The sequence below is a fragment of the Podarcis bocagei genome (genome assembly GCF_964188305.1).
Source record: "Podarcis bocagei genome assembly, chromosome: 3".
Classification (NCBI taxonomy): Eukaryota; Metazoa; Chordata; class Lepidosauria; order Squamata; family Lacertidae; genus Podarcis; species Podarcis bocagei.
Genome location: NC_138127.1, coordinates 26,063,684 through 26,073,313, shown reverse-complemented (window position 1 = coordinate 26,073,313; position 9,630 = coordinate 26,063,684). Strand labels below are relative to the sequence as shown.

General features: G+C 43.8%; 1 pseudogene across 1 annotated transcript; it reads right to left on the bottom strand.

The window, feature by feature from the left end:
• Positions 1-4,728: 4,728 nt before the first annotated feature.
• On the bottom strand, positions 4,729-6,843 carry LOC308583304 (nuclear receptor subfamily 0 group B member 2 pseudogene; annotated as a pseudogene). Its single transcript, XR_014013488.1, has 2 exons — positions 6,169-6,843; positions 4,729-5,042 (listed from the first exon to the last, which is right to left on the bottom strand). The product of XR_014013488.1 is annotated as a nuclear receptor subfamily 0 group B member 2 pseudogene (transcript).
• Positions 6,844-9,630: the final 2,787 nt, after the last annotated feature.

Sequence of the window (9,630 nt, the reverse complement as noted above, 5' to 3'; positions counted from 1 at the left end):
AGCGGGGGACGGGCCAATCAGAACCCTCCCTGCTGGGGCGGTGGGGGGGGGTAAAAATACCGAGCGAGACACTGCTCTGTAAGGTGGGGGGAATTGGCGTTGTAAGACGCATGCGCAAAGTATTGGTGTGGATTAGGTGCTAAGAGGAAATTGGGAGGTTAGCGTGTGATATAAAGGGAATCTTGGCAGCGATTTGACTTTTGAAACTGCAGAGTTGTACAGAAACGGCACTTCCTGCCATTTTGTGCTCTCCCTCACCTGCAAGGATAAAAACAACAACAACCATGGACACGTTCAGGACACACACACCCAAATAAAGATAGAAGCAAAGTTCATAAACTTTCTCAGGTCAGGTCTTATTTCTTGAGGGAGATTGCATTCATTTATTTGCTAGTTGTCAAACACGTTAGAAATCCCCTGCTAGGGCAAGGTGGAAGGGTGAGTGATAGAGCATATGCGTTGCATACAAAACGATGCTGTCATCAAATTGCAGCACCTGAATCGAGACTCATTTCTTAAGCATGCTTATTTGAATTAATGAAATCGTTTCTTAAGCATGCTTATTTGAATTAATGAAAAATGCAAATATTTTTCATATGATGTCAAGGTGAGTTGATGGAAGCCCTGATATATCCTTAGAACACCAAATATGGCACCAGCATGAGAGGGACACCTGCAGAACATTCCATCCATAGAATCATTGTGCCTGCTGAAACAAGGTGGGTGTCGGACAAGAGCAGCACAGGGGTGGCCCATGATGCACTCTGTACTCCTTCAATCCACAGCCACACCGCCATGAACAGGACCAAACAATTTCCCTCAACCGTAGTCTGCCCTCTGCCATCCTCCACTTGCCTGCCTCGCAACCAGTTCATAGGGTGGCGCTGCCTGTCAGCTTCCCCCTTCTTAGTTCCAGGGTTGCTTATGTATAACTCAGCAAGGAAGAGGAGGGGGACAAAATTAGAATTCATTGTCTCTGGTTCTACCTACAGTTGGTCTCCCTGCCTTCCACCCTACCAGTCTCAATGGGCACCAGCCACTAACGTTACAGCATCTTATTTACATCTTCTGAGTTTCGCTTGAATGCCCATTGCAATGTGGTCTGTAAAGTGCATCGTTCATGTTGCAATTCTCTGACAACCCACAAGATGGCACAGAAAAATAAGGAACAGCAATAAGTAGAAACCTTGCTTTAGTTATCTAGCGATGTACTAGGGCAGTGTTTCCCAACCACTGTTCCGCGGCACACTAGTGTGCCGCGAGATGTTGCCTGGTGTGCCGCGAGATGTTGCCTGGAGGGAGGCGGGCGAGTCGGGCGGCGAGAGGCGGGGCGGCGGCGGCGAGGAGAGGCCGCCCAGCGCGGGGCTCTCGCCGTCTGCCTGCCTGGCTGCCTGCGAGCTCGGCGGGCAGCGCCTCCGTCCGCAGCGCCCGCCTCGCGGCTCTCATTCCCTGCCAAAGCTCACCCAGCCAAGCCGCGCTCTCCTTCCTGCCTCACTTTGCTGCCTCCTCCCCCCCCACCCCCAAAGCTTGGAGGTTCCCCGGCAAGGGGGAGGGGAAAAAATTGAAACTTACACTTTCGTGCGTCCCTCCCGGCGTGACGCTGCGCGCTGACGTCACGGGGCTGTAATGGTGGTGTGCCTCGAGATTTTTTTCATCAAACAAGTGTGCCTTTGCCCAAAAAAGGTTGGGAAACACTGCACTAGGGCACACTAAAGCAAGGATGGGGAGCCTGTAGGCCTCCAGGTGTGGCTGAACTCTAAGCCCCCCTCAGCTTCAATTACCAATGATCAGGGATGATAGAAGCAGCACTGTAGGAGTCCATTTGTAAAATGGCAATACCCATCACTTCTGTCCATGTAAAATCCATTTTTGTCAACTTTGTCAATAATAAAACAGTGTTATCTTATTTGAAATGCTTTGCAATATAGCATCAAATGTGGACGTCCCCATCCTCCTTCATCTGGCCTCCTACAACAATTTTTCAGAGCTAATCTTGTTCTCTTCATCTGAAATACAAAATTTTTAATCATTCTTTGCCAATTCTTTTAATCATTCTTTGCCAATTCTTAAGAGAGGTAGGATGGAGAGAGAGAGAGAGAGGAAGCACTTGGAACAGATGTAGGAATGTAGGAACTATCATCATATTTACTGATGCAATTCAGCCCAAAATAGATATATTAAGCTTCTTCCATCTGCCCAAATTACACATAATCTTTTTGACTAAAGGAATAAAATTCAAATAATGTGATGTACTTAAATTTCAAGGGATCTGCATCCTTAAGTAATGGAAATCTTTACAACGTATCAAGATGTTAACTTTTTAAAGTTCCAGTTGTGTATTTGAATTGACATTACAATACAAAAACGGTTTATCCCAGTTAGAACATAGTCCAGCTATACTTTATCAAAAACTGATAATTCAGTCCTCAATGCAGGGATTGTCCCTTTGGGATTACGTATCATACAAATAATATTGTCCACATATGTTGTTTGCCCTCTCCCTGCTATCCTTTAATGAAGGAATTATATCTTAATGCTACAGCCAGGGCTCCAGGGGGATTGTGAAGAGCAGACTTCCTCAAACTCAGCCCTCCAGATGTTTTTAGACTACAATTCCCATCATCCTTGACCACTGGTCCTGATAGCTAAGGATCATGGGAGTTGTAGGCCAAAAAACATCTGGAGGGTCGTGTTTGAGGAACTCTGGTGAAGAGCATGAGTGAAAAAAGGAAATCTTGATCAGGTGATAGGATCCCACTTCCTTCAGATCCCACATGGGATATTCCAAGTATCTGAGATTCTTTCCCCATTCCGGATAGTATTAAACAAAATATTCAAATAAGGTATTAGGCACTCTTGAATTTGTAAACAGCATCCAGGTGGGAAAGGGTTTAATGTCCAGGAAAATCCTCAACTTTTGTGTCCAGATTTTCACTTTTTGAAATATGGCAACCCTGTTATTAAAAAGACTGCCAAAGCAGTCTGGGCCTGGTGTGTTGCCATGCTTTAGCTTGCCAATGTTGATAACTGATTTCTTCTTCAGTATAAATGCTGTATTTGATAACTTTGTGTGTTCTTCTTTAAGTGGTTTCAAATGCAGATTATCCAAATATTGATTCATACTGTTCTGTAACAGCAGTGCTATTTTTCTAGAAAAAGAGGCGCCAGAACTCACCATGAATGCCTCCCCTTTTCTCTTAGAATGCCAATGGCACCAACCTGAGAGGTGCCGGAATTGAGTTCCCCCTGGAAAAAAGCCCTATGTAACAGTTACTTTGACTGATATAGGTTCAAGTAATAGCGTCAGAATCACTTGTTTATTATTTTTACCATCCTAGGTTTCTGAGCCGTTAGTTTATCTCAAAGAGAACACATGTGATTGCTTCTTTTTCTCCCCCTTTAACGCATTTGCTAAGAGTTTAGAGCACTGAACTTTGGTTTCACAAAGTGGAGTGACTTGGCCACATAATGAGATTCCACAGCGTCCAGTTCCCATCTATGCTGCTCTAGCTTGGCATATATTCTAGCTGAACCAGTTTTTTATGTTTAAGTTCAAGATCTTGAATAGTTTTTAAATAAATGTTCCTTAATAGGTTCATTACCTTGGACTTAATTGTAACCCTGCAGCAGCAGACCAAAGCTTGCATTTGATTTTGTACCGTTGCTTTCCATCCCCTGAAGAATTTCTAGGAAATACTTTACAGTTCCTTCTAAAGCTTTAAGCCCACCCTGCTTTTCTTCCAAACTTCCCAACCCATGTGTATTCTACGTTTTCTCTACTGAATGGACCTCTGGTTGAAATTTGCAGCAAACAACTCCTGTTCTGTTCACAGAAAGGTCAAATTGAGCACCACTATTTATTTAGTTGCTTGTTTCTCCACCCTTGGAAAGCCTGGTTCCACTTGTTCTTCATCCTTGCGGAATGAGAATCAAATTATGTTAATTTTCATAAGAAGAGAGTGTGTGAGAGGAAGTAAAAGCAGCAAGGTTGCTTTCAAAGACTGCAGTCCTAACCCCACATACCTGACAAGGTAGCGTTAACCGAAAACTTGCATACCGGTGTTGGTATGTGAAAAATAAAGGGCAAATTATATAGAGGTGGAATTCAAAGTGCACACATAAAGCTCAGGTTATACTAAATGCATTGTAAAGTTGCAGCAACATCCCTTTCAAGACATCGAAGACCTGAATGTACTGCCATAAAACCTACTTAATTAGCAATTAACAGACAAACCGGCATGTAGAAACAACTTAAAACCTAATGCTGCTCAGCAAGGACTTACATACCCATGCTCACAAACATAGAGGTCACAGGTTAAGAGCTGGAAAAAAGACTGCAAGGAAAAGACTCTGGAAGCAGCCTTTAAGAGAGAGCTACACCAAAGTGAGGGCAGGGTCCCTGGGAACCTGAGCCAACACCAGTTGTGGCACCAGGTGAGAGACTGTGGCAGTGGTTCTGGGGGAAGCCTGAGATACTTCAGAAGATGGAGGCCCTAGACTTGTCTAAAGAATGTATGTGTTGACCTGTGAGCCATCTATTATGTGTTAACTGGAGAAAGGTGCTTTATAGAGTAATTGGCTTAGGCTTGGGTGGGAGGGGGGACTCAAAGCTCACACAGCCACATTTGTAAAGTGACAAAAATCCATACATTGCACAGGATATACCATTTAGCAGGCATGGCCAAACTTGGCCCTCCAGCTCTTTTGGGACTACAACTCCCATCATCCCTAGCTAACAGGACCAGTGGTCAGAGATGATGGGACTTGTAGTCCCAAAACAGCTGGAAGGCCAAGTTTGACCTGTTTGGTGTAAAGTGTTTCCAGAAGTAAGGTGTTTAAGTCGACATCACCCAAGATGGGTTTGAAGAAGAGTTCTCCAATGGTATCTGGACTGAAGGTCCTCAGAAAACCAAGCGATTCCATCATCCAAGCATATCTCCTCCTGCTTCTGCTATGAGTCATTGAGACAAACTCTATCAGAGTATGCTGAGCTTCCTGTTGAAGGGCCTGGACATAATGGTGGCATTTTAAGTCGTGGAGGTCTGTAAAATTAGAAATAAGGAAATAAGGGAAATAAATGCATCTTCTCGTTGTGTTGGTTCTGAGAGCAGGAAAGTGTGAAGAGCTATGGCAATGCCATTTATTGCATGTTCGCTGGGAGTGTGGTCCATTTTTATCTTATGCTGTGTTCAGTGTTTTTCTTTTTTAGTCCCTCATTTTGGATTCCTGCTGTTTGTTTTATAGGTTAGATATTTTGATTTATATAACTCATGTTTTGATACACAGTATTGAAAACAGCCTTGTGAGGGATTGACTCCAAAAAGCTGGCTTAAAAATAAATAAGGTGGACGAAATTGAGCAGATGACAACTTCTTTCTAAATACAGAATGCCATAAAGTTTTTCAACTGGTTACCACTGCAGTTAGGCATTTACTCAAAAGCCCACGGTAATGTTTCATGAATGAACCTTTAATTATATTTAGTGCCCCATGCTCTTGTCACTAATGACTCCATCCTCTTAAGATCTCTTTTGAAGGGTCTGTTACCACATTTTTGTAGTAATTGGCTCCCTACATTGCAGCAGCACTTCCAGCTGGAAACAGGAACCTGTGTCCCTTTATAAATTGTTGGACTACAGCTCCCACCGTCCCTTACAATTGTCTAAATTGGATGGGGCTGATGTGAGTTGCAATCCACATCAGGAAGACCACAGATTCCCCACCCCTGACTTATAGTAATGTAATATCACATTTACATTGTGCATTGTCTAGTATTGCCCCTGCATACATCTCCCTCACATTAGACTAGAGCCTAAAGTTTTAAGCGGTAAAGTAAATTTGGATATTTTAGCTCCCATACACCCACAACACCTGCATGTGTATTATATATAATACATACTTTTTTAAAAGAAAAAGTATATTGTAGTTTGAAAGTCAGAAAGGTTTAAAAATGGATTTTTGAAAACATGTAAAAACCCAATTTAAAATTCCTTCCTCTTAAGCAACTTTTAAATTTATTTCTGCACCCTGAACTGTGCAGTTTTAGGGTGCAATCCTGTCATTAAGTAAGTCAAGTCAAGCTGTTAAGTCCCTTGGGTATTAATAGGAGCAATGCTCAACGAACTAAGGGCAAGACTGCAGCCCTTGAAAATACCTGGACGAGACTTACCAGGATTAAATAGAACAATTCCTTTAAGATAGGCATATTCTTTTGCACAAATGTCTGCGTTCCAGAACTTTCCCAGGAAATCCTTAATCTTCTGAACTTCTGCTAGTGATGCTCCCAAAGGAGAGTTCTCCAGTTTGTATTCACCTGCCGGAGACTGATTAAGGAGGACTGCTTTCAAGAGGCTGGGGACTGAGGTCTCTAAGAGTTCAAAGTCCACCCGTTCTTGAGCCAGACCCAGTAGGAAGAGGGGTGCCCAGCCCTGTCGTATCAAGAGGATCTGGTCCTCCAGGGGCAACTGGAAAAAAGAAGGCAGCTTTCTTATGAACGTGATAGTTTTCAGAAGCACTTCCGACGCTCTGCTGCAGGTGATGCCCGGTATTTTCAGGATGACTCTTCGGTTTACCTCACAGGGGCAGCCAATATTTGGAAACGGAAAGGGAAGGGGGAAACACTGGGGGTTCCCTTCAGTCTTCCATCGCTCTTCATTGTTAAGGATTTGGTAGAGGATGCTCTGGGGAGAAACTGAGCCGCTGCAACATTTGCCACCCATCTCAAACGGCCCTCGAGCAGCCATAACAGCTTCCTAAGAGAGTGCTCAGCCCGGGATCTTCTGCCCTTTGGAGAACTGATCAATGCGGAAATATAATGAGAAAACAGAAACGAGTATTCCTGACAACAAGGTAGGCATGGCATGGTTTTTATACACAGGAAGCCAAACAGTAAATAGTGACCCCAGCAGCAGTTGCCTTGAACTTTATTTGCTCCTGACTGTTTTCATCCACAGCCAACCAAGGTGTGGCTAAACAAACCCTGACAGGGCAGAAATGGTCTGAATGAATGAGCAGGGGGGGGGAGGGGAAGCGAGCGTGACGTTTATGGTCACGAATCACCTCAGCATAAGGGCAATTGTCTCCATGCCCCAACACCATGCACTTCATATGTGAAAACAATGGCTATTATTGCAGTCGCACACTTTGTATTATAAGGTCACAGCCATGGCCCTGTCTTAAGAGTGAGCCTGCTGGCTTGCAGTCTGCCATTATAGTAAGAAATTTGGGCAGTAGGTTCTATTCCCGCTCCTCCACAGAACTCACTGGGCGACCCTGGGCCTTTTAGTTTAACCTATCTCACTGGGTTGTGGTGCAGATAAAACAGGGATGGCTGGGAAACTGCCATTTAAGCTCCTTGGACAAAAAGTGGGATATAATTGCAAACGAATAATTAATAAAAATAAACTGTCTTGTTGTTTTCTGGAACCAACATGTCCTGCAATGATCCCACATGCACAGAAAATCAGTTCATCTTACTACAGCTCCTCTTCTCATTCCCTGAACAGATGGGCACTGGGAAGAAGAAGCAGTGTCAATGCATGCTCCGGAAGATTTCATGAACACAGCAGTGGGGACACGCTAGTTACTGCAATGGGAGAATTTTAAGTTGAGCGTCTCACCATTTCCACACCTGGTTCTGCTGCATGGAAGTGGGTGGTTTTCCCTACTCCCCATAGCAGCACATCAGAAGTGTGGTAGGTGAGATATATAGGCAAGCAGAAACTGTTCTCTTAAGGCCTTTTGTCTGGAATTAATATTTCAGGAAAATGCACTCGTCCACAGATGAGATCTGCTCAGTGAAAGCCATCAACACAGCTCTCTCACATCTCTCTATAACGCACAGGCAAAAATCAGCCTGAGATGGTTGTGGCTAATGCCGATACCCAATTTTTGCTTTGTCTAGGCCGTGGGAATTCTTATTAATCCCGATTAACATATTAGCCCCATCTAGCATTTCATAGCATCCTTCTGTCGCCATAGGATTAGGGCTAGACACACTCTCCCTGTTTTGGAACTGAATTACTATTGGTGAGCTTTGTTACCACACCTAATCCCTACCTGCTTGTGACATTGATGCCATTGCATCATATTGCTGCCTCATTTTCAACTCCTCCTCACAATGCCATCTCTCTCTTGGGTCAAGTTATGCATATGGATAGCTCACACAGCACAAAGCAACCCACCCACACTGTTTTGTTAAGGCTTCAAGGAACTCTGGGAAAACCACAGAAACCCAGGAGCTTTGGTTCAAGGAGCTGCCCAAGCCCTTTGCTTGTCTGACCGAACCTCAGCAGGAAGCCCCCTGAGCCACAGGAGGCAATAATGCTCGACCACAGGTGTCTGTGTGCCCCTACCTACAGCATTTGTTTCTTGTTGCAATGAAAGGGATGCAGCTGGTGATAGATTTTGTAGAGAGAGAGAGACTCAGCCAGCACGCAGAACACCAGACTCCTGTTTTCATTAATCATTCCCTTTTGCAATTCACATTTTTGTCCTTGTCCTAAGATGTACAATATTAGCAATGTGCAGAGACAGTCTCCAGCTATACTTGGAGTGCACATGCTCTGCTCTCCAACCAAGTTGCAAATGCTGGGGGGGTGAGAACAGATCTGGGACAATAGTTTGCTGCTCTCCAAATAAGGAGAAGAAACGCACCTGCTTTAATAGGTTCTAAGTCCCTATGAGCCTCAAATTAAACACATGTTGAAATCGCAGGCTACGTTTTAGATCCTCTGAAAGTGTGATTAGCAATGTTTTTGCCCTCCAGCCTAGTGGTTAATGCACTGAACTGGTGAATCAGGGATACACCCTGGTTTTTGTAGCGTTTGAGATTAGTATGACTAGCCAACAAACAACGGCATTTCAACTTCAAGACTGCAGCCATAAATTACAATGTCTTCTGGATCTTGCTACATGTAAAGCTTTTCTCATCACATTAATTTAACACTTGGATTTACAAGCCACTAAGTAACCACAAAAAGGTAAATGGAGAGCTCAGCAGGAGTGACAAAGGACATCTATCGATGAAAGCGATATGTCTGTGTTTCTGCCACTGATCCATCCATGGGAGGGAATGGTACTCAGTCTTAGATGAACTGATGGACTGACAAGCCGGTCCCCAGCTCACACACGCAGGACTATTAAGGCATCAATCCTGTGTCCTGTTACCTGGGAATTAGTCTCAGTGGAGCATAGAAGTATGTACATGTACATCTGCTTAAAATAACATGGCAGTTCTTAGGTCCCGCTTCTAAAATACTGAGCATAAGCATACACATATTTCAGGTGTTCAGGAAAAAAAGCTACGGCTCTGCTTTCTGCCCCAGGTAGCATAAGAATCCTATTCTGGCTGGGGAAGCCCAGCCAGATGGGTGGGGTATAAATAAATTTTATTATTATTATTATTATTATTATTATTATTATTATTATTACTACTACTACTACTACTACTACTACTACTACTACTACTACTACTAACTCCACAGTAAAGGTTTAAACTCTGGGACCTTGTTGCTACAGTGTGGCATAGAGTCAAAAACTCCAGGAAAGGCCATGTTTTTATTGGTCATGATAAGGCATCAGCATATGACTTCTGGAACTCTTCCTTCTAGGCAACTTGCCATGTCACCTG